At 37.5% G+C, this 20,982-nt stretch overlaps 1 long non-coding RNA gene and 1 other non-coding gene across 2 annotated transcripts; both read right to left on the reverse strand.

Annotated features, from left to right (window-relative positions):
- Positions 1-2,159: 2,159 nt before the first annotated feature.
- LOC115896839 lies at positions 2,160-17,520 on the reverse strand. Its single transcript, XR_004056726.1, has 3 exons — positions 17,443-17,520; positions 2,408-2,473; positions 2,160-2,300 (listed from the first exon to the last, which is right to left on the reverse strand). It is a non-coding gene; the product is annotated as an uncharacterized LOC115896839 (long non-coding RNA).
- LOC115897218 lies at positions 7,896-7,999 on the reverse strand. The gene has a single exon (XR_004057142.1). It is a non-coding gene; the product is annotated as a small nucleolar RNA U13 (small nucleolar RNA).
- Positions 17,521-20,982: the final 3,462 nt, after the last annotated feature.

Here is a 20,982-nt window from a genome sequence, read left to right on the forward strand (position 1 = left end):
AAAATAGAGAATGAGGATTAAGAGTCAAAGAAGGTGTCTTGTAGCAAGAAAATAAATCTTTACCTTATTCTTACAAGGTGAGAAGTATTTCAATAAACAGAAAGAAGAGAAAGGTCAACATTTAATTCTAGAGAAACATCATAGAAATCAGTTTGGAGACAGGCAGTATTATGTTGTGATTGTTCTCCCAACATCCATTCCTGGAACCATTAGCTCCATGGATAGGAGCTAATGATCCCAGTTCTAGGAATGAGTCCTACATTGGCCCAGGCAATTGGTAATTCCATTCTTCATCCCACAGTCACTGGACCAGATTATCCAGGCCTAAGCCAATTAGCACACTGCGTCAACTCATGTGAGTGGTTCAAAAGGAAGACTTTCCATCCTGATGTGGGAAGAAAGGGTTTCTGTCACATTGATCAAAAATGAAGCAGTACGTGGCCCTACTAGGAACAAGCAACCATTCTATGACATGACAGGATAGAAGGCAGTACAAACAAATTTTTTTTAAAAAAGCTTGAGTCGCTGGTTATTATAATTATTCTCAAGTATTGAAACATAAAAAGTGTGATTCTTCATAATCATGGCAAATAGAGATTCTTTCTACAAAAGAAGTATTGTCAGTATATGGTACCACTGATTTGTGATTCTGTTCACAGTCCCTAAAATATGGAATCTATAAAGAGGAATTTTGCTTTCTAGTTGCATAATACTATCAACAGTGAAGAAAACACAGAGAGATTTACAAAACACTTCTATTGTGTATAATATGCACAACCTACTGACTTCAATGATAATCAGTTCATTAAAAGTGTAGCAAGTTTTCATCTCTACCTCAGAGATATTTTGAGAGTCAGAGATTATAAAAGTAGTATGTTGTGATAATACCCAATAATCTTTCAGGAAGAATATAAGCATAATTGCACTAAAATGAAAATCACTGCTAAGCCAGTAAATGACCAAATTTATACTGTTTTTCAAAAAATAAGTTTTACTAATGTGTTTTAGTTTCTAAAACACCCAGAATACTACTCATAATGCTCCTTTAATCAATCAGAGTTTCTCTGAATCATTTTCTTTTCTAACACAGTCAGAACATTTGAAATGGCACAGCATAGACAAAATCAAAATAAAAAATTAAGTTTATATAACTCCTATTTCAAATAAGAATGTTTCCTTTGATCTAAAGTCAGTTACAGTATTAGTTCACCTAGCTGAATTTCTTATTTTTCCTTTGAAATCTAAATAGTCCCTTTATTACCTGCAGTCAGTAGTATCTAACTGAAATTTAGGTCACCCTACAGCCCTCTTTTGTTCCCCTGTTCTAGTTTCCAAATCTCTAAGTTTCATCATTTTAATTTCAGTCAGCACAATATATACATGCACAAAATCAATACTCAATTTGATAGATAGAGGACAAATTTAACCAACTTTATCTCAATCAAACCTTTTCCCAAATGTTATCTTTATTTTAAATGCCCTCTAATACTCAATGTTTTAAAGTTCTTTTCATTTTACTCCCAATACCGCTCTTCATATTGTCAACAATAGCTTGTACATTTTTTCTTATTTTTCATTTGGAAATTTTTGGCATTGAATAAGCCACAGCAATTGGTTCTTTTTCCACCTAAATTACAACTTGAAACTTTTGTTTTTTAATGTATAGAAATAATGTCTTAACCACTACAAACAATTCTACTTAACCCTCTTACGTCAACAGGTCTGGTTTATTCAACTTTCATAATATATTTGCTTTTTGAATAAATTTTAAAGAGAAATTTTAAAAATTCAATAATAATTCTTTTCAATCTCTAAAATCAGTAGTTTTCTAAACTTCTGAAGTAATCTCTTCAACATATTAAATCTAAACATTATAAGAAATGGTAACCTTATTTTTTCCAAAGATGTTTATAGAGATTTTTGCTAAACTTCCAAAAATGTCACCCAACAACTTGTTAACATAGCAAAACCAACTTTATTTGGAATTTCTTCACTAAAGGAGAACACCATCTTGAGAAAGTTTTAGCAGTATCTCAAAAGAAGGCTATCAACACTGAGATAGTTATAAGACGGTGAGGTCTGAGTCCAGGTGATTTAAGGTAGGTCCTTCAAGAGAGGAACTGATTAGGATTGGATAAAAGTTTTGGTATAATCATTTAGGATTGGTAGACATAGCACAGTGAAGGTCTCGAATCAAATCTTAAAATAGAAGCCCCTGTTTGATAAGTGAGCAGTTTTCTCAGGCCACCAGATTCCCAGGTCACCAGATTATGTCCAATAAATTGATCTGTAGGAAAGTTCTGAAACAAACAGTGAATTTATGTATGGGTTTATAGTTTTATCTCTCCCAGACAAAATTTTCCTGTAACAAACAACTAGGTCAGGTGGACATAGTCTAAAATCTTACCAAATTCCTGTTGATGCAAATGGTCTTATTTCTCAGTTCTCCCTCATAGTGATTCTTCAGCCTGATCTGGAAAACAGATGGTTATCATGTGGGGGAGATGATTGCATAGATGTTTGTAGAGTCATCATTACATATCTGAATTCTATTGTTGGTCATTTCAACCACTGCATACACCAGGTTTCCTTGTTCTTTTTGTTGGATTATCGTTTGATGGAACAGTGGTTACGAAAAGCATTTAAAATTCTAGAGATTATGCATTTGAACATTGTAGTACCACTGTCAAACACCAAGAATACTACAATCAGATTCTGTAATCTACACATTAGCCAAGAAACAAGGGTAGCCAAACTAAACTAAATCAAGAAAACAGACTGCATCCACCAAAAAGCCTATAGACTAATATGGGCATTTTAGTCAAATTACCTAATTTTATAATGTTCTTATTGGTTTCCTGGACCCTCTTAGTAATGTTAAAATTATCAGAAAGATCTATAGGGGGTAAAAACAATATTCTTTTTCCTAACATGGTACATATAATACCTCTACAGTCCATTTATGTATATAGACTCTTTACTTTTGAACAGAGAAGGTGTTCTATCGATTTCTATGAACTTACTGACATTATCTAACTCTTCTTTCAATATCTGCACCATAACATGTTAATATATTCCCCTTCATCCATGCCTGTAGTAGAAAGTGATATAAAGAGGTCTGAGGGAAGAAGAAAACCATCTATAATTTCCCTGTGTAGTTACGGTTTCATATTTCAGTAAAGACATAGTTATTTTCTTCTTTGAAATAAGTCATGTAGTTACCTTTTTTCTGAGAAGGATGAATAGTAACCAAAATGTAGCCTGAGTGATATCAAAGACTACCTGAGTAGTATGAAATAAGCATTAATTTACAAAGATAAGTTCCTAAGTTACTGATAATATTCAAAAGGCTTCTGTGCCACAAATTCAATACCTGTGGTAGGGGGCTTCCCAAATAACAAGCTCTTGGCCAACATACCCCAAGTTGATGCTGAATTGTACTGTATGGTTTTGACACTCTTTAGAGATAATTAGGTGCCAGATAGGAGAATATGCAGTAAGGATGTCATGAAATAGATGAAATTTTATATTTTATAAAGAATTCAGATTTACCTACATAGTAAACCTTGTTGGCAAAGTCTGTAAACATGAGTGACAGATATTAAATGCATTCCACAGTTTCCCTTTCTGAATCTAGTTCATTTCTGAGTCTAATTAATTTGAGATGTATATCTGAAGTACAGTCCAAAATTAGTAAAGAAATAGCCAGTCTCATAGTATGACCTTTTAAAAGTCCATGTGGTAAGAGGCAATGAGCGCCGGGAGGTGTTAACTTCATGGTCTTAAGGGCCAGAGTGAATAACCTTGGTCAAGGAAGACAAAAATGTCAGATAATTTTGCAAGTTTGAGTTTTAAAATATGATTAGCTCTACCTAATTTACCTAAGGATTGAGAGTGATAGGCACAATGAAGTTTCTGAGTAAGTACAAAGCTTTACAAAATCTTCTAACAGTCCTAGTAAGATGAGTGTTATATCACTGGAAGGATTGGAATTCCAGGTTGAGAACATAGTAATGTGTTTGACACTCTCCAAACCACAGCTCTCTAGCAAGAAAATACTTCAGCTTACTCTAAGAATGAGCAAATACTGATCAGGACATATTCAAAGCCCATAGAAGAAAGTAGATTATATAGACTCCATGAAGACATTGACAGGAGGTTCTTATCTGTACTGGTATGGGTTCTTGGCCATATCGTATATTTATAGACATCTACCACAGATACCCTCAGCAATCCTAGTAAAAATTTCTTCACTTACATTGACTGACAATAGTGATCAATTTGTCCTTGTTGTAGTAGATGATTTCATGTAAAATTGCTGTCAAAGTTTCAGTTGAGGTCCTCTAGTATCATCAAGTATCTACTCTAAAGTGTCAGAGAATATCCTCATGAAATTTACAACCAGAGTTTTTCCAATAACTCTTTTCAGTTTCTGGGCCAATCATTGGCATTCTACAATAGCTTCTTTCAACCTTTCAAAAGAATTGGCTTCTAGGATTAACATGGGGCCCAGAATCTTAGTGAGGGCTATCTGCCTGCCATATTGATTATGTAGAATTTTCCTTTAACTCCAAGCTATATGTTTTTGTGTAGCTTCAACTTTTATGATAGCCAACTGTTAAGAAGTCCTAGAATATTTAAAATTTATTTAATCTGTTAAACATTGCTAACTGGGGTATTAATCAGCTCATGCTACCATGATAAAATCCCACAGACTGAGTGGATTAAACAACAGAAATTTATTTTCTCATAGTTCTGGAGTCTGGAAATCCAAAATCAGGCTGACAGCATAGGCAGGTTCTGGTGAGAGCTCTTTTCTTGGCTTGTTGATGGAGCCATATTACTGTGCGCTCACATGGCCTTCTTCAGTAGAGAAGAGAGCAAGATCTCTGGTGTCTCTTTTTATAACAGCATGAATCCCATCAAAAAGTCTCCACCCTCATGATCTCATCTAAACTTAATTTCCTCTCAAAGGCTCTACCTCCAAAAACCATCATATTAGGTGTTAGAACTTCAATATTTGAATTTTGGAGGGGCACAATTCCATAGCAATGGTTAATTGCTAAGACTAAAAACATTTATTAATACTTTGCACCCATTAGGATAGCTGTTGTCAAAAGTATGGAAAATAACAAGTGTTGGTGGGGTCCGTAGAGATATTAGAACCCCTATGCATTGCTGATGGGAATGTAAATGGTGTAGTCACTGTGGAAAATTGTTTGGCTGTTCCTCAAAAAGTTAAGCATAGAATTACCATATGATCCAGAAATTCCACTCCAAGGTATATACTCCAAAGAATTGAAAGCAGGGACTCAAACAGATACTTGTACACCAATGTTCATGGCTGCATTATTCCCAGTAGCCAAAAGGTGGAAACAACCCAAGTGTCCATCAACAGGTGAATGGATAAACAAAATCTTGTATAGATATAATGAAATGCTAATCAGACATGAAAAAAGAATGAAATTCTGATACATGTGACCTTGAAAACATTATGCTAAATGAGATAAGGCAAACGCAAAAGAACAAATGTTGTATAATTCCTCTTATATGAGTTACTTAGAACAAGGAAATTCATAGCACAGAAAGTAGAATATAGGTTACAAGAGCTGGGAACAGTGGGGAACAGTTAGTGGGTACAGCGTTCCTGTTTGGGATGATGACAAAATTCTAGGAATAGATAGTGGTAATTGTTGCACAACATTGTGTATATACTTAACGCCACAGTGATTATATATACAGATATAGAGTAATATATAGAGATAGAACACTACAATTTTTAATTTAATTTTAAAATGTTTCCAAAACATTCCAAAATTGTAGACTTATCCCATGACTTACCTACTCTGAGGGTATAAATCAATCTTGTCTTTAGCAATTGTCAAGCTCTGGCAAGTGCAAAAAAATTCTACCATCAGGGCTAAATTTACTTCTGATTAGGTATCATATTATAGGAGTGAAATGATGTTTGTCATGGAATACACTGCCTGATATTTTCCATTTTCAGAGGTAAGAGATGACCCATCAACAAACATTACTGAATCAGAATATTCTAGGGCAATTTATAGTAAACCTGTTCAAACATAGTCAATTATTGAACAGAAGCTAAACAATTGTGGGATTACCTTTCTTTGGATAATGAAAGAGGTTAGTAGGATTTAAAATATTCCAATAATGGACAGACTTGATGAAGGAGAAAGTAATAAAATTTCAGGCTGCTTGCTGAGCAATGGAATGTATTTTCAGTAAGTAACACAGATTACACAGCATGAAAAAAACATCAAGTTTAAGGAAGATCTTAAAACCCAGTCAGTGAAGCCTCCACTTGTTTGGCTGTTGCTGCTGCTGCTTATACAAGATTATGGGTCTAGGGAAAGGCTGAAATAAGTAATTCGTCTGTGATGATTCCCATGGCTTTGGATCAGAACACTAAGGGACTTCCCAGAGCATTCATACGCAAATAGGTAGAGAATTTATAATTAGAAAGGTCCACAGGCTGAGGCTTTTGAAGAGGTAATTTTATGTCAGAAAATGCCTGTTAATATTTAGATTCTCAGGAAAGAGTTTCAACTACCAAGGACTAAATAAGTCATATAAAGATGAGATGATTTTTTAAAAGCTAGGAATCCATTGCTTGCAGGTGCCAGTGAAAACCAGAAAACCTTTTAATTATTTCTTAGTAATCAGTCTAGGAAAATTTTGAGTGGCTTGTAACCTATCAATGGTGAAGAATGCACTCCCCTTAGAACAAATTATGTTCCAGATAATGCACTGTGTTTTGACAAAATTGTAATTTTGGGGGGCAGGAAATGACATAACCCTTCTGAGCTAGAATGTTAAGTAAATCAAAGTCAGCCTTCAAGCTCAACTTGTCTTTAGAACATAGCAAAAGTTAGTCAACATACTAAGAAAAATTTGCAATACTGAAGTTCCTTGTTAAGCACCTGTAAAAATGGGAAGGTGACTCCATAAACCTTCAACTGCCCAGGTAAATATTTTAACATTCTTAAGAGAAAACAAACAAATAAACGGGTATTGACCAATCTAAAGGGACACTAAAGAAAGCAGAACAAAGTTTATAATGATAGCACTGAAGATTAAGTAGTGTTGGAATTTGGTACCACAGGAAAGTAGAGGTTGACTTTTATTTGGGCTTAAGGTCCTGAACAATCTGTATCCTTACCCATTCATTTTCTTGGCTAAATGAATTGGTGTGGTACAAAGACCAGTATAATGTATGACTAATATTCTTTGCCTCTTTGGCTATTAGCTATTGACTTGAGGACTTTCGTAGCTTCTGGTTTTGGAGGATATTATGAAAGCCTTGGATCAGTTTCAGCCTTAACGAGTTCATCCCCAACAATTCTGTCAATATCAGTAAAATTTTTGCCCATAAAGAATCTAACACAAAGATCTTCAACCTGGGCTTCAGGTAGATACAAAAATACTGGAAAGTCAAAATTTAGTTTAGCTAAAAATCTATAATCTGATAATCAATAGGGGAATTCTAAAAGACTTAAGGAAAAGATCATTGGGAGAGTTTTGTTTGTTTGTTTGTTTGTTTTACTTTCCACTTAATTTTGCTGTGAACCTAAAACTGCTCTAAAAGGGAGAATTTTTAATTTAGCAATTCCACAGCTTTTGTAAATCCTTCTGGTTTCCAGTGCAATTCAGAGTCTTCTTAAGTAGTAATTCTTATGGCCCATTTAGTCCTTTTTTAATCCATTCTTTGTATATAAGATTACTCTTAATATATAAACCAATTGATATTGATCCAGAAACCTGGGTTTTATGTTTTTAAAGCTATTCTAAATGTCTTTGTAAATTTCTATCTTATCTACAGGTATGAAAGTCTTCGACAATGGCTTTCATCTAATACTAGTCTTTTTTTCCCATGTCAGACTGGTATTGTGTTGGTGTCCTAACAATGTTTGAGGGAGGTTCAGCTCACATATGAGCACTAAACTCCAACCACGATGCTTATAAATTACAAAAGGATCTAATGCTAGTCTTTTTTATGAATCTTAGGGCTTAAAGTCAACCAGAATAGATTTGCGTTTTCTAAACGGAATTTAACTTTTAGAGATGGGTCAGCTTTGGGGGTTTCTGGACACCCAAAAGATAAGAAAACCAGATCAGAAAGAGGAGTAGAGGTAGAGTATAATGGAGAAGCAAAAGATGAAGCAAGACAGTAATACAAAAGTTCAAGTTCCGATTGGGACTATCTTAAAGAAAGATAATTTTAAGTTTTTCACATTCCTTAGCCAAAGAAACTTTTTATTATTATTATTATTATTATTATTATACTTTAAGTTCTAGGGTATATGTGCATAATGTGCAGTTTTGTTGGAAACTGAGTTTCTTTTGGGAGTTTCATTATAACAATAAAATCAATGTCCGCCATTGGATGTTTGGTATTGTTTTCCTTTTCTGTTCCAAAGTGCTTCTCAAATAAAAAATTTTGTTCATATCAAACGTTTCTCAAAGTGACCACTATGACCTAAATTATCCAAGGTGAAATCAGGTCATTTGAAAAGATATTTACAGAAATTGATGTGTAAAAATATATGAGCTAGGAGAATTGACCAGAATGAGACACAGACTTAGTTTAAAATGAGATAAACTCATGAGAATTCTAGCATCAACTCATCAAAAGTATTGTTGACGCACCTTATGTCTTGGGCCCTCAAATGGTTGGCCTTCACCCTGCTATATTACACAACCTCTCCCTCAGAATCAGTCAACTATACAGACTTCAAAGTCTATGTAGATGGAAACTTTGGATGAGAGATATCTTCCAGAATCAAGTTCTCATGGGAAGCAAACAAGACAAAACTAAGGAAAATTCTCATAAGATACTAATTGATAATAATGTAAGGCAAAATTTATCCAAAAGAAACTGATTTAAGTGAAAACTTTCTGCAGTCTTCAGTGCCTGGGTCCATTCTGAGAAACAGACTTATTAGGGCTCATGCTTATTCACTTTCTTCTTACAGAGTCACACACAGACACACACACACACACACACACACACACACACACACACACAGAGCAACGGCAAAGATAAAGAGTAGAGTTATGAATAACAAAGCTGATTTTTCAACAAGGAGAACAGCTTTCAAATCTGATCAGGTAATAATAAAAGCGTTATTATACAATCTCCTCCAAAGTTGTATTTCCTGGAAGAGAATATAAACTTAGCATTTTACAACAAAAGGAAAACAAAATGGATCAAAATCTTCCTCTCCCCCATCACAGTCAGCGAGACTACTAAGCAGGAAGGTGAAAGAATCTCAGTAGAAAGTACTGTTTCTGACTCAAAAATCTCAATCACAGCAGTGAGGTGAGAACTCAACTGAATGTCAGTGGAACCTCCAGATCTGCTCTATCTAATGTGAGAGACCTTAGCTGTGTATGTACATTGAAATTTAAATTTAAAGCAGTTAAAATTAAATAAAATTAAAACTGAGTTCCTTAGTTAACTAGTCATATTTTAAGTGCACATGTGACTGGTGACTACTGTATTGGATGTTTCTATGATTGCATAAAGTTCTATTGGACATTACTGTTTCTGATTGTTGAACCCACCAATATCTTACCAAGCAACCTGGTAATCAACTAAATTTATTTGAACTCACTATAATAGGGAAAAAATCCCTTTGAAAGAATCTTAGCAATGTCTCAGAAAAGAGAAATCAGAAGTGTTTCTGGGATTAGGTGGTTTAGGGCAAGATTTTTGAGGCAGGAAATTGGTTAGATATGAACATAGTTTGTGATAGAATCGTTTCAATTTGGTAGACAGCAATGTGAGGGGTTTTGTTTTGTTTTGTTTTGAGAAGCAGTCTCGCCCTGTCACCCAGGCGGGAGTGCAATGGCAAGATCTCAGCTCACTGTAACCTTCACCTCCTGGGTTCAAGCAATTCTCCTGCCCCAGCCTTCCTAGTAGCTGGGATTACAAGAGCCTGCCACTACATCTGGTTAATTTTTGTTTGTTTTTTGTTTATTTTTTGAGAAGGAGTCTCACTCTGTCACCAAGCTGGAGCCCAATGGCGTGATCTCGGCTTACTGCAACTTCTGCTTCCTGGGTTCAAGCGATTCTCCCGACTCAGCCTCCCAAGTAGCTGGGACTGCAGGTGCATGCCACCAGGCACAGCTAATTTTTGTATTTTTAGTAGAGACAGGGTTTCACCGTGTTGGCCAGGATGGTCTCGATCTCTTGACCTTGGGAACCGCCCTCCTCGGCCTCCCAAAGTGCTGGGATTACAGGCATGGGTCACTGTGCCCAGCCTAATTTTCGTATTTTTAGTAGAGACCAGGTTTCACCATGGTGGGCAGACTGGTCTTGAACTCCTAACCTCAAGTGATCTGCCCACCTGGGCCTCCCAAAGTGCTGGGATTACAGGCATGAGCCACTGCATCTGGCCAATGTGAGCATTTTTAAATGAACTTTGATAAGTAAACTCCTATTTAACATTCTGTTTCTTGCAGGTAAGCAGACTATTGTTTCTGATAAAAATGACCTACAGGAATATTCTGAAATAAACACTGACATTATTTCTGGTTTGCAGTCTTATTTTTAGCAAGCAAAATAAACTGAATCAAGATTAATTAATTCATGTTCACAGAATTCTCATGTTATTTAAATACAAAGACAACATTTTCAAAAGAGGAAATATTTTCCCTTCTGTAAAAACAAAATAAAAACATGAAAACTTCACCCCAAAACATTTTCACATTTTAATTTGTAAAATTAATTAATAAAATGGTATCATGAAAGCATCAAGAGAAGCAAAAATCTATAATAAAATCTAAAATACTAACAATAAGAATATTTAAGCCTCTTATGAGAGTAGAGAGTTTGGACTTTCTTCAGACTCTAATTCTAATGGGTCACAACTAAGAAAGATCCATATAAACTAAAATTGTGCATTTAAGGGAATTCCAACCAACTCGACCCACTTTTTATAATTTAGGCAAACTAAACGAAAGCTTCCCCAGACTAGCAGTTCTTTAACAACATGATTACAAGAGATATATTTCTAATTCAGAGTGCAATCTGCAAGCATAAGTCAACTGGAAAGGATTTTTAAAACAGCATCCTCTAAGACCAAGTCTCCACATATCAATAAATAATCTGAATAAGATATAGAAAAATATTTTAAAATAGTAATTAAATGTCAATATTGAGAAAATTGGAAAAGATGAAAGGAAAAAGAGAGAAGTAAATCTCACCCCAGAATAGATCTTACAGGTACATGAAGATATTATCTCTTATCAAGGAGAATCATTTGTCATTTTACTTATTGAGGTGTTGAACAATGAAGAAGCAAAACAGAAAATTTAAGAAAATTTTAAGTGTGGCACACAGAAGATCAGATATGATGGAGCACTGCACAGAATAGTGAAGACCAACGGACTAGATGAATAAGAGGAGTAATAACAGATATAATATAATGTATTAAGATTCTCCAAAGAAACAGGACCAATAGCATATACATAGAACATGAGGGGGTTTATTATAGATATTGACTCACATGATTCTGGAGGCTGTCTCATGATCTGTCTATAGGCTGGAGACCCAGGAAAGCCAGTGGTGTAATTCACTTTAAAGGCCAGAGAACCAGGAGCACTGCTGTCTAACAGCATCAAAGGTAGGAGATGCATATCCTACCTCAAGAAGAGAGAATAAATTCAGTTTCTCCACCTTTTTGTCCTACCCAGTGTCTCAACAGATTTGGTGAGGGAGGATATTCTTTACTCAGTTTACCAATTCAAGTGCTAATATCTACAGTAAACACCCTCACAGACACACCCAAAAATAAGGTGTTTTGTTTTTTTGTTTGTTTGTTCATTTTGAGACAGAGACTTGCTCTGTTGCCCAGGCTAGAGTTCAGTGGCACAATCTCGGCTCACTGAAACCTCTGCCACCTGGGTTCAAGCAATTCTTGTGCCTCAGCTACCAAGTAGCTGGGATTACAGGCATGCAGTATCATGCCCAGCTAATTTTTGTATTTTTAGTAGAGACAGGGTTTTGCCATGTTGGCCAGGCTGGTCTAAAACTCCTGGCCTCAAGTGATCTGCCCACCTTGGCCTCCCAAAGTGCTGGGATTACAGGCATGAGCCATGATGCGCAACCAGAAATAAGGTTTCACCAGCTATGTGGGTAGCCCTTAATCCAGTCAAGTTGACACATAAAATTAACCATCACAAATACCTCAAAAATAAATATTTTGTTTCACAGTCATATGATGTTCTTAAGAGAAGTTTTGCATCTAGTATAAGAAGAAAAGGGGACAGAGGAATTTCCTTTGGCCGGGGATATAACTGTATTTAGAGAGAAGCTGGTTTAAAATATATATTATATAGAAAGAAAAACCAGATATGATTTTGAGCCTTGTCCTAGCTTCAGAGGAGGTGGTCAGTAAAGTTACAGTTACATAAGGATGAAGTGCTGTAAACCAATATTCACAGTCTAAGGTATGTAAATAAATATTCAAATTTGGCTTGTGTCAAGTCCTTCTCCTCAATATCCAGAGATCCAAACCAGTAGTTTTAGAGTGGGTCTCAGTGATATTAGCAACTATTAAGTAAGGGTGAAAAGATAAACTCTGCAGAACTATTCAAATCATTATTTGAATAATATAAATCATTGAATACTATTCAATGGACAGAAGCAATACATTATTGAAATATTACAGAAAAAATCAATCAGTGAAACAAGTGATAAACTTGAGGAATACACATAGAATAACAAAGAAAATGAATATGAATGTGATTTATGAAAGAGATAACATGGTACAAATTTAGAATTGATGGAATCAAAAATAAAACTGAACAATGATAGCTATAAAGTTTTTTTTTAAAGAACTGCTGGGTCTGACCTGCAGATCCTGATTGAGTGATGGATGAAAAAAATGTATGCAGACACATGTTTTTTGCCTGGCCGCATGGCTGGGGGCCAGGGTCACTCACAGACATCGAAGAGGATGCCTTGAGGAGTCACAGCGGCTGCAGCCTGGACAAGCAGGCACTGCAGGCTTTTATGCAATACAGATTTAATGACAAAGGCCTTGAGTTAACACACTTGTGGGTAATTAACATGGTCACCCCCAACCTTCTGGAGAGAGCACATGTAGATCTACGGCATTTAGGGATTCTAGAGTTTTAGTTTTAAGTTACTTTACGTTTGCTGTTAAATTATCATGAAAGATTCCCCAGAGATGTTGTTTCACTTTATCCCAACTATGTAATGATTGATTCCAAGGTAAAGAGGTGACACAGATGTGCTTAAGCTCCCGGTCACAGTTTAATTGCTGTTGGAAGGCCAGTGCATCTTGTTGCTCCCCCACATATTCCAAGGCAGCCTCGAGGGCATACAGACATGCAAGAATCTTTTGATCTACACCCTGTGGTAAGAGAAGTTCATTAGACACATTTCTGACCAAATTATCTATAAAAGTAGCTGTTTGTACTGATTCAATAATAGATGCTACAGCAACACTAGCAGTTTCTAAGATGACTATGGCTGAGATTACAAAGGCTATAAGTGCAACTACGAATCATTTGTGTCTGACCTGGGACAAGGCACATTCTAAGGCGGCAAGGGCAGAGGAACCTTGCCAATCGCATATTAAAATGACTGGTAGGAAAGCCTCAGATTGTCTGAGGCTAGTAATATTTAAATTACCATGACACTAGTAATATTTAAATTAGATATATTATAATTAATGATACAAGAGGCATACCAAGCCTGTCCCTACACTTGGGTCACAAACGTGGAGTTTTGGAGTGTAATGGAAATATTGGTCCCCAAAAGGAAAACATATGAATGGGTGGTGAAAATGAGGCACCGGTCAGTGTGATTATGAAAAAAGGTCATAGTATAATTGTGACTGGAATTATGATATGTCCCATCCCAGGTGTTAAGGGGGGTGCTAAGAAGTCCCAGGTGCCATAAAGTGTCTAGTGGTGGCATGGACTCTACTTGGGGTCTGGGATATCCCATCCCCCTATTGGCCCAAATTATGGGGGAATGGGACATGGATACGAAACTGTCATTGATGCCACAATAGACATGGACATCAGTGTGACCGCCCTGCAAATGACTGTGGGGGCTCCAGTCTAAGATGTTATAATTGCCTAGCTGGAGGTTACTAACCAGCTAGATATAGGGAGAGAGGGTTTTAGTCCTGGTATGTGAGCAAAAAACCCCTTCTAGGAAGTGTAGCCCTGGGGCCATCTGTCCTATTAACCCACGAAGGGAGTGTTTAGTGGGAAAAACAAACAACTGAACTGAATATCATTGATCTATGCAATCTAGTTGCCTCTGAGAAATATCTTGCTCTACTTCCTCAATTTCCCTTTGTGCTGCAGGAGTTAAATACCTAGGAGAGTCTAGGGCAGTATTGCCTTTTAAGATAGAAAACAGGTTCTGTAACTTAACAGCAGTTATGCCTAGGGTGGGGTGAAGTCAGTTAATATTGTCTAGTAATTTCTGATAATCATTTGAGGTGTGTAAGTTGCTAGTAATTAATTTAATCTTTTGAGGTCTTACTGACCGGGAAGTTAGTATGTACTCAAGATATTTCCAAGGAGAGGACATTTGTACTTTTTTAGGTACTATGATTAAACCTCTTAACTGCGTATTCTTTACGACAGAGGCATATAAACTTAAAAGTACTGGCTCCATTGGGGCTGCTAGTAAAATATCATCCATAAAATGAATAATCTTACAATTAAGAAATTCTTTTCTACTGGGGAGTAAAGCCTGGTTTACATGATATTGACACATGGTAGGATTGTTTAGCATCCCTTAAGAAAGCACTTTCTAATGAAATTGGTAAGCTGGACTTTCATTATTAATAGCTGGTATTGTAAGCACAAATTTTTCTATGTCCTGTTCTGCAAGGGGAATAGTCTTTTAAGTCAATAATGATTATAGGCCAATCTTGAGGAATTACCACGGGGGAAGGGAGCCCCTGTTGAAGGGGCCCCATAGGTTGCAAATTAGCATTAATAGTGCATAAGTCATGCAAAAGTCTCCATTTACCAGACTTTTTGGGAATGACGAAAATGGGCAAATTCCAAGGGCTGTTTGATGGTTCTATATGGCTGGCTTTTAATTGATCCTTAACTAATACATGGGCTGTTTGTAATTTAGTTCCCTTTAAAGGCCACTGTTCTACCCAAATTGGATCTTGAGAGAGTCATGTCAGGGGTAGGGGAGGGATAATAACAGCGGCCATTATTAGAAAGGGGTCTGCAAAGTAACCACCTATTGGGCTAATAGGTACTGTCCCCAAAGATTAACAGGGATGGGCATGATTAGGGGTTGTACAACTGCTTTTCTACCATCCGAATTGCAACATGTTAGGGGGCACGTGCTCCGCTTGGTTGTGTGCACTTCCCCGATGCCAACAATTTTGTTTCTGGGTGACCCAAGGCCAAGCTTCTGGCCAGTTTTGAACACCAATAACCAAAATATCTGCTCCTGTGTAAAATAAGCCAGCAAAATTCTTATTTCTAATTTTTAAGGTGATCACGATCAGCAATTAATTGATTCCAACATACTCCTGTGGCTTCTGTGCTTCGAAAACTTCCCTTTCCCCTTTTCTTTCCATGGGCATTGGGGACCCAGTATGGTAAAAGTAGTAACTGTGCTATCTTTGATCCAGGGGGAGGAATATGCAGACCTTTACATTCCATCATAACTAATATCTCACCTTGATAATCACTACCAATTACCCCAGTGAGCACATTAATTCCTTTATTGGATAGGCTTGATCGCCCTAGAACTAATCCCATTGTTCCCGGAGGCAGTGGGCTCCAGATACCAGTTACGATCCTTTTAGGGTCTTCTCCTTCTTTCAGCACTAATTCATTAGGGCAAAGTAAGTCCAGTCCTGTGCTTCCAATGGTGGCTGCTCTGAGAGAGATGACTGTGGGCTTTCCATCTGACTGGGGAAAGCTGCTGGCATTGCCCCAGTTTGAAGCAGGGTCTGGGGCCGGCTCCCTCATGAAGTTCCCACCTGGTTACTTACGGAGTTGCTGTTTTTATCAAATTTCGATCTGTATTGATTTGCCCAATGTTTCCCCTTTTTACACTGGGGGCATATAGAAGGGGGTTCTTTCCCTGAGGTACCTTGGTCTCTATTATTGGTGTATTCCCTCTTCATATAACCTGGCTCTCCACATAGAAAACAATTTGGGTTTCTCTCCCTTTTCACTTTAGGAGGCCTTAATGCCATAGCCAATATTTTGGCTTTGTGCGTTCCACTCCCCACCAATTGACATGCTCCTATAAGTTCCCCGATTGTGGCTGTCTTTCCTCTGATTGCCTGCATTGCCTGCTGGCAGCCAACATTAGCATTTTAATTAGCCAATTGCAACAATAAGATATCAGCGGCCTGGGCATGACTAATTTGTCTCTTAATTGCCTGGGTTAACCGATTGATAAATTCAACAAGTAGTTCCTGAGACCCTTGTTGAACATTTATAAACTATTGAACTCTGCTTTCAGCAATTTAGTCCCAAGTCCCAAGAGAGCACAAAGACACTTGTGCATAGGCCTGGGGATGAAAATTTAGTTGTTGTTGTACATCAGCATGGGGACACCTCTCCTGGAGCATAGCAGCTGTTATGTCTTGCCCAGACACTTGATTCTAGTTGGCTAGTCGCACAACTCATCATATTCTGCCTTCCAAAGGAGGTATTTGTCGGGCTCCAAAGTCCCATGGGATCATATGGAGGTTGTCTGCTATGGCTTCAATCATTCCTTTCATAAATGGGCTAGCAGCTCTGTTTTCTGTAATACTTTTTCTTAGGTGTTTATAAGCGTTAAAATAAATGAGTTCACATACCTGATGGCCTTGTCGATCTTGCAGTACTGGGCAGGCTAAGAGCTCCCCTTCTAATGTCACTTGCTAAGACAGGGTCGTAGCATATCCCTTGTCTTTTTTTCTAATTTATTAGAGGAGGGGGCTCAGGAAAAGCCTCCTTTTCCTCTTTAGTATTTTTGACCAGAAACAGCAGGGCTGAGGGAGAAGGAGGAGCTGGTAAGGTAGGTGATGGTTCCTCCTCCCTTCCCTTTTTAGGCTCTTCTGTGTAGAGTGGGACCAGATCCACCCTAACCAAAGCCCATAATGTTAGAGATGTTACTGGGACCTGTTGCCCTTGTGCATGATATTGTTTAAAATTTCTCCCCACTTGTTTCCAGAGCTCTAGGTCTAGCTACCTTGTTCCAGGAACTATTAGTTATGGGAAACAAGTTTGCATTAGGTCCCTTAATTGAGCCTGTGAAACTGAGGCTCTGCTAGCTTTAAGCTGCTGTTTCAGTACTTTTATATACTGTTGTTGTTGAACTGATAACTGTTGTCCCGTGATGAAACCCTAGCCTGAACAATTCCCCTGAACTTGGAAATTAAGTGGGCACCAATGACTTACTGATTTACTGACTGTGCAGTCTCTTCTCCTTCATTTTCGAGGGTTCCGTTGCGACTTGTTGCAGGGTTCCGTTGCGACTTGTTGCAGCGTTCCTCACACTGGGCACCACCTGCCACGTCTGACCCAGTGGTCAAATGATAGATGAAAAAATGTAAACAGACACAGGTTTTTTGCCTGGCCATGCAGCTAGGAAACCGGGCTGCTCACAGACATCAAGGAGGATGCCATAATGGCTGCAGCCTCGGTGAAGTCAGTGTTGTGGGCATTCATTCAGTACAGATTTAATGACAAAGGCCTTGAGTAAACACACTTGTGGGTAATTAACATGGTTGTGCCAACCCCCTCCCCCAGATAGCAATCTTGCATGCAGATGATTAAAGGCCCTGTTCCAAGGCCTAAGTAAACTAACTTATCTAGATCAATTCCCTTACTCTTCCTTGATATCTACCCTGAGAGAATTCAGCTGCCTTCAGCCAAATCCTTTCCCAAAGCTTTTGCAAAACCTCCCAGCATTCCAAGAAGGTTTGTGGCTTTTCCTCATAATTTTTATAACTTTTCTGACCACACTGAAAAAACTCAAACACAGAACTTGAAACCTAGAAGGTCTTATGATATCTCCGAGTAAAGAGCACACTGTCATTTTATTTATTTATTTATTTATTTATTTATTTATTTATTTATTTAATTTATTTTTTATTATACTTTAAGTTCTAGGGTACATGTGCATAAGGTGCAGGTTTGTGACATATGTATATTTGTGCCATGTTGGTGTGCTGCACCCATCAACTCGTCAGCACCCATCAATTCATCATTTATATCATGTATAACTCCCCAATGCAATCCCTCCCCCCTCCCCCTTCCCCATGATAGGCCCCAGTGTGTGATGTTCCCCTTCCTGAGTCCAAGTGATCTCATTGTTCAGTTCCCACCTATGAGTTAGAAAATGCGGTGTTTGGTTTTCCCTTCTTGTGATAGTTTGCTAAGAATGATGGTTTCCAGCTCCATCCATGTCCCTACAAAGGATGAAAACTCATCCTTTTTTATGGCTGCATAGTATTCCATGGTGTATATGTGCCACATTTTCTTAATCCAGTCTGTCACAGATGGACATTTGAGTTGATTCCAAGTCTTTGCTATTGTGAATAGTGCTGCAAAAAACATACGTGTGCATGTGTCTTTGTAGTAGAATAATTTATAATCCTTTGGGTATATACCCAGTAGTGGGATGGCTGGGTCATATGGTACATCTAGTTCTAGATCCTTGAGGAATTGCCATACTGTTTTCCATAATGGTTGAACTAGTTTACAATCCCACCAACAGTGTAAAAGTGTTCCTATTTCTCCACATCCTCTCCAACACCTGTTGTTTCCTGATTTTTTAATGATTGCCATTCTAAATGGTGTGAGATGGTATCTCATTGTGGTTTTGATTTGCATTTCTCTGATGGCCAGTGATGATGAGCATTTTTTCATGTGTCTGTTGGCTGTATGAATGTCTTCTTTTGAGAAATGTCTGTTCATATCCTTTGCCCACTTTTTGATGGGGTTGTTTGTATTTTTCTTGTATATTTGTTTGAGTTCTTTATAGATTCTGGATATTAGCCCTTTGTCAGATGAGTAGATTGCAAAAATTTTCTCCCATTCTGTAGGTTGCCTGTTCACTCTGATGGTAGTTTCTTTTGCTGTGCAGAAGCTCTTTAGTTTAATTAGATCCCGTTTGTCAATTTTGGCTTTTGCTGCTGTTGCTTTTGGTGTTTTAGACATGAAGTCCTTGCCCATGCCTATGTCCTGAATGGTACTACCTAGATTTTCTTCTACGGTTTTTATGGTATTAGGTCTAACATTTAAGTCTCTAATCCATCTTGAATTAATCTTCATATAAGGAGTAAGGAAAGGATCCAGTTTCAGCTTTCTACTTATGGCTAGCCAATTTTCCCAGCACCATTTATTAAATAGGGAATCCTTTCCCCATTTCTTGTTTCTCTCAGGTTTCTCAAAGATCAGATGGCTGTAGATGTGTGGTATTATTTCTGAGGGCTCTTTCTGTTCCGTTGGTCTATATCTCTGTTTTGGTACCAGTACCATGCTGTTTTGGTTACTGTAGCCTTGTAGTATAGTTTGAAGTCAGGTAGCGTGACGCCTCCAGCTTTGTTTTTTGACTTAGGATTGTCTTGGAAATGCGGGCTCTTTTTTGGTTCCATAGGAACTTCAAAGCAGTTTTTTTCCAATTCTGTGAAGAAACTCATTGGTAGCTTGATGGGGATGGCACTGAATCTATAAATAACCTTGGGCAGTATGGCCATTTTCACGATATTGATTCTTCCTATCCATGAGCATGGTATGTTCTTCCATTTGTTTGTGTCCTCTTTTATTTCACTGAGCAGTGGTTTGTAGTTCTCCTTGAAGAGGTCCTTTACATCCCTTGTAAGTTGGATTCCTAGGTATTTTATTCTCTTTGAAGCAATGGTGAATGGAAGTTCATTCCTGATGTGGCTCTCTGTTTGTCTCTTACTGGTGTATAAGAATGCTTGTGATTTTTGAGCATTAATTTTGTATCCTGAGACTTTGCTGAAGTTGCTTATCAGCTTAAGGAGATTTTGGGCTGAGACAATGGGGTTTTCTAAATATACAATCATGTCATCTGCAAACAGGGACAATTTGACTTCTTCTTTTCCTAACTGAATACCCATGATTTCTTACTCTTGCCTGATTGCCCTAGCCAGAACTTCCAACACTATGTTGAATAGGAGTGGTGAGAGAGGGCATCCCTGTCTTGTGCCAGTTTTCAAAGGGAATTTTTCCAGTTTTTGCCCATTCAGTATGATATTAGCTGTGGGTTTGTCATAAATAGCTCTTATTATTTTGAGGTACGTTCTATCAATACCGAATTTATTGAGCGTTTTTAGCATGAAGGGCTGTTGAATTTTGTCAAAAGCCTTTTCTGTATCTATTGAGATAATCATGGGGTTCTTGACTTTGGTTCAATGTTTATATGCTGGATTATGTTTATTGATTTGTGAATGTTGAACCAGCCTTGCATCCCAGGGATGAAGCCCACTTGATCATGGTGGATAAGCTTTTTGATGTGCTGCTGAATCCGGTTTGCCAGTATTTTATTGAGGATTTTTGCATTGATGTTCATCAGGGATATTGGTCTAAAATTCTCTTTTTTAATTGTGTCTCTGCCAGGCTTTGGTATCAGGATGATGTTGGCCTCATAAAATGAGTTAGGGAGGATTCCCTCTTTTTCTATTGATTGGAATAGTTTCAGAAGGAATGGTACCAGCTCCTCCTTGTACCTCTGGTAGAATTCAGCTGTGAATCCATCTGGTCCTGGACTTTTTTTGGTGGGTAGGCTATTAATTGTTGCCTCAATTTCAGAGCCTGCTATTGGTCTATTCAGGGATTCAGCTTCTTCTTGGTTTAGTCTTGGGAGAGTGTAAGTGTCCAGGAAATTATCCATTTCTTCTAGATTTTCTAGTTTATTTGCGTAGAGGTGTTTATAGTATTCTCTGATGGTACTTTATATTTCTGTGGGGT

Source organism: Rhinopithecus roxellana, chromosome 4 (assembly GCF_007565055.1).
Source record: "Rhinopithecus roxellana isolate Shanxi Qingling chromosome 4, ASM756505v1, whole genome shotgun sequence".
Lineage (NCBI taxonomy): Eukaryota > Metazoa > Chordata > Mammalia > Primates > Cercopithecidae > Rhinopithecus > Rhinopithecus roxellana.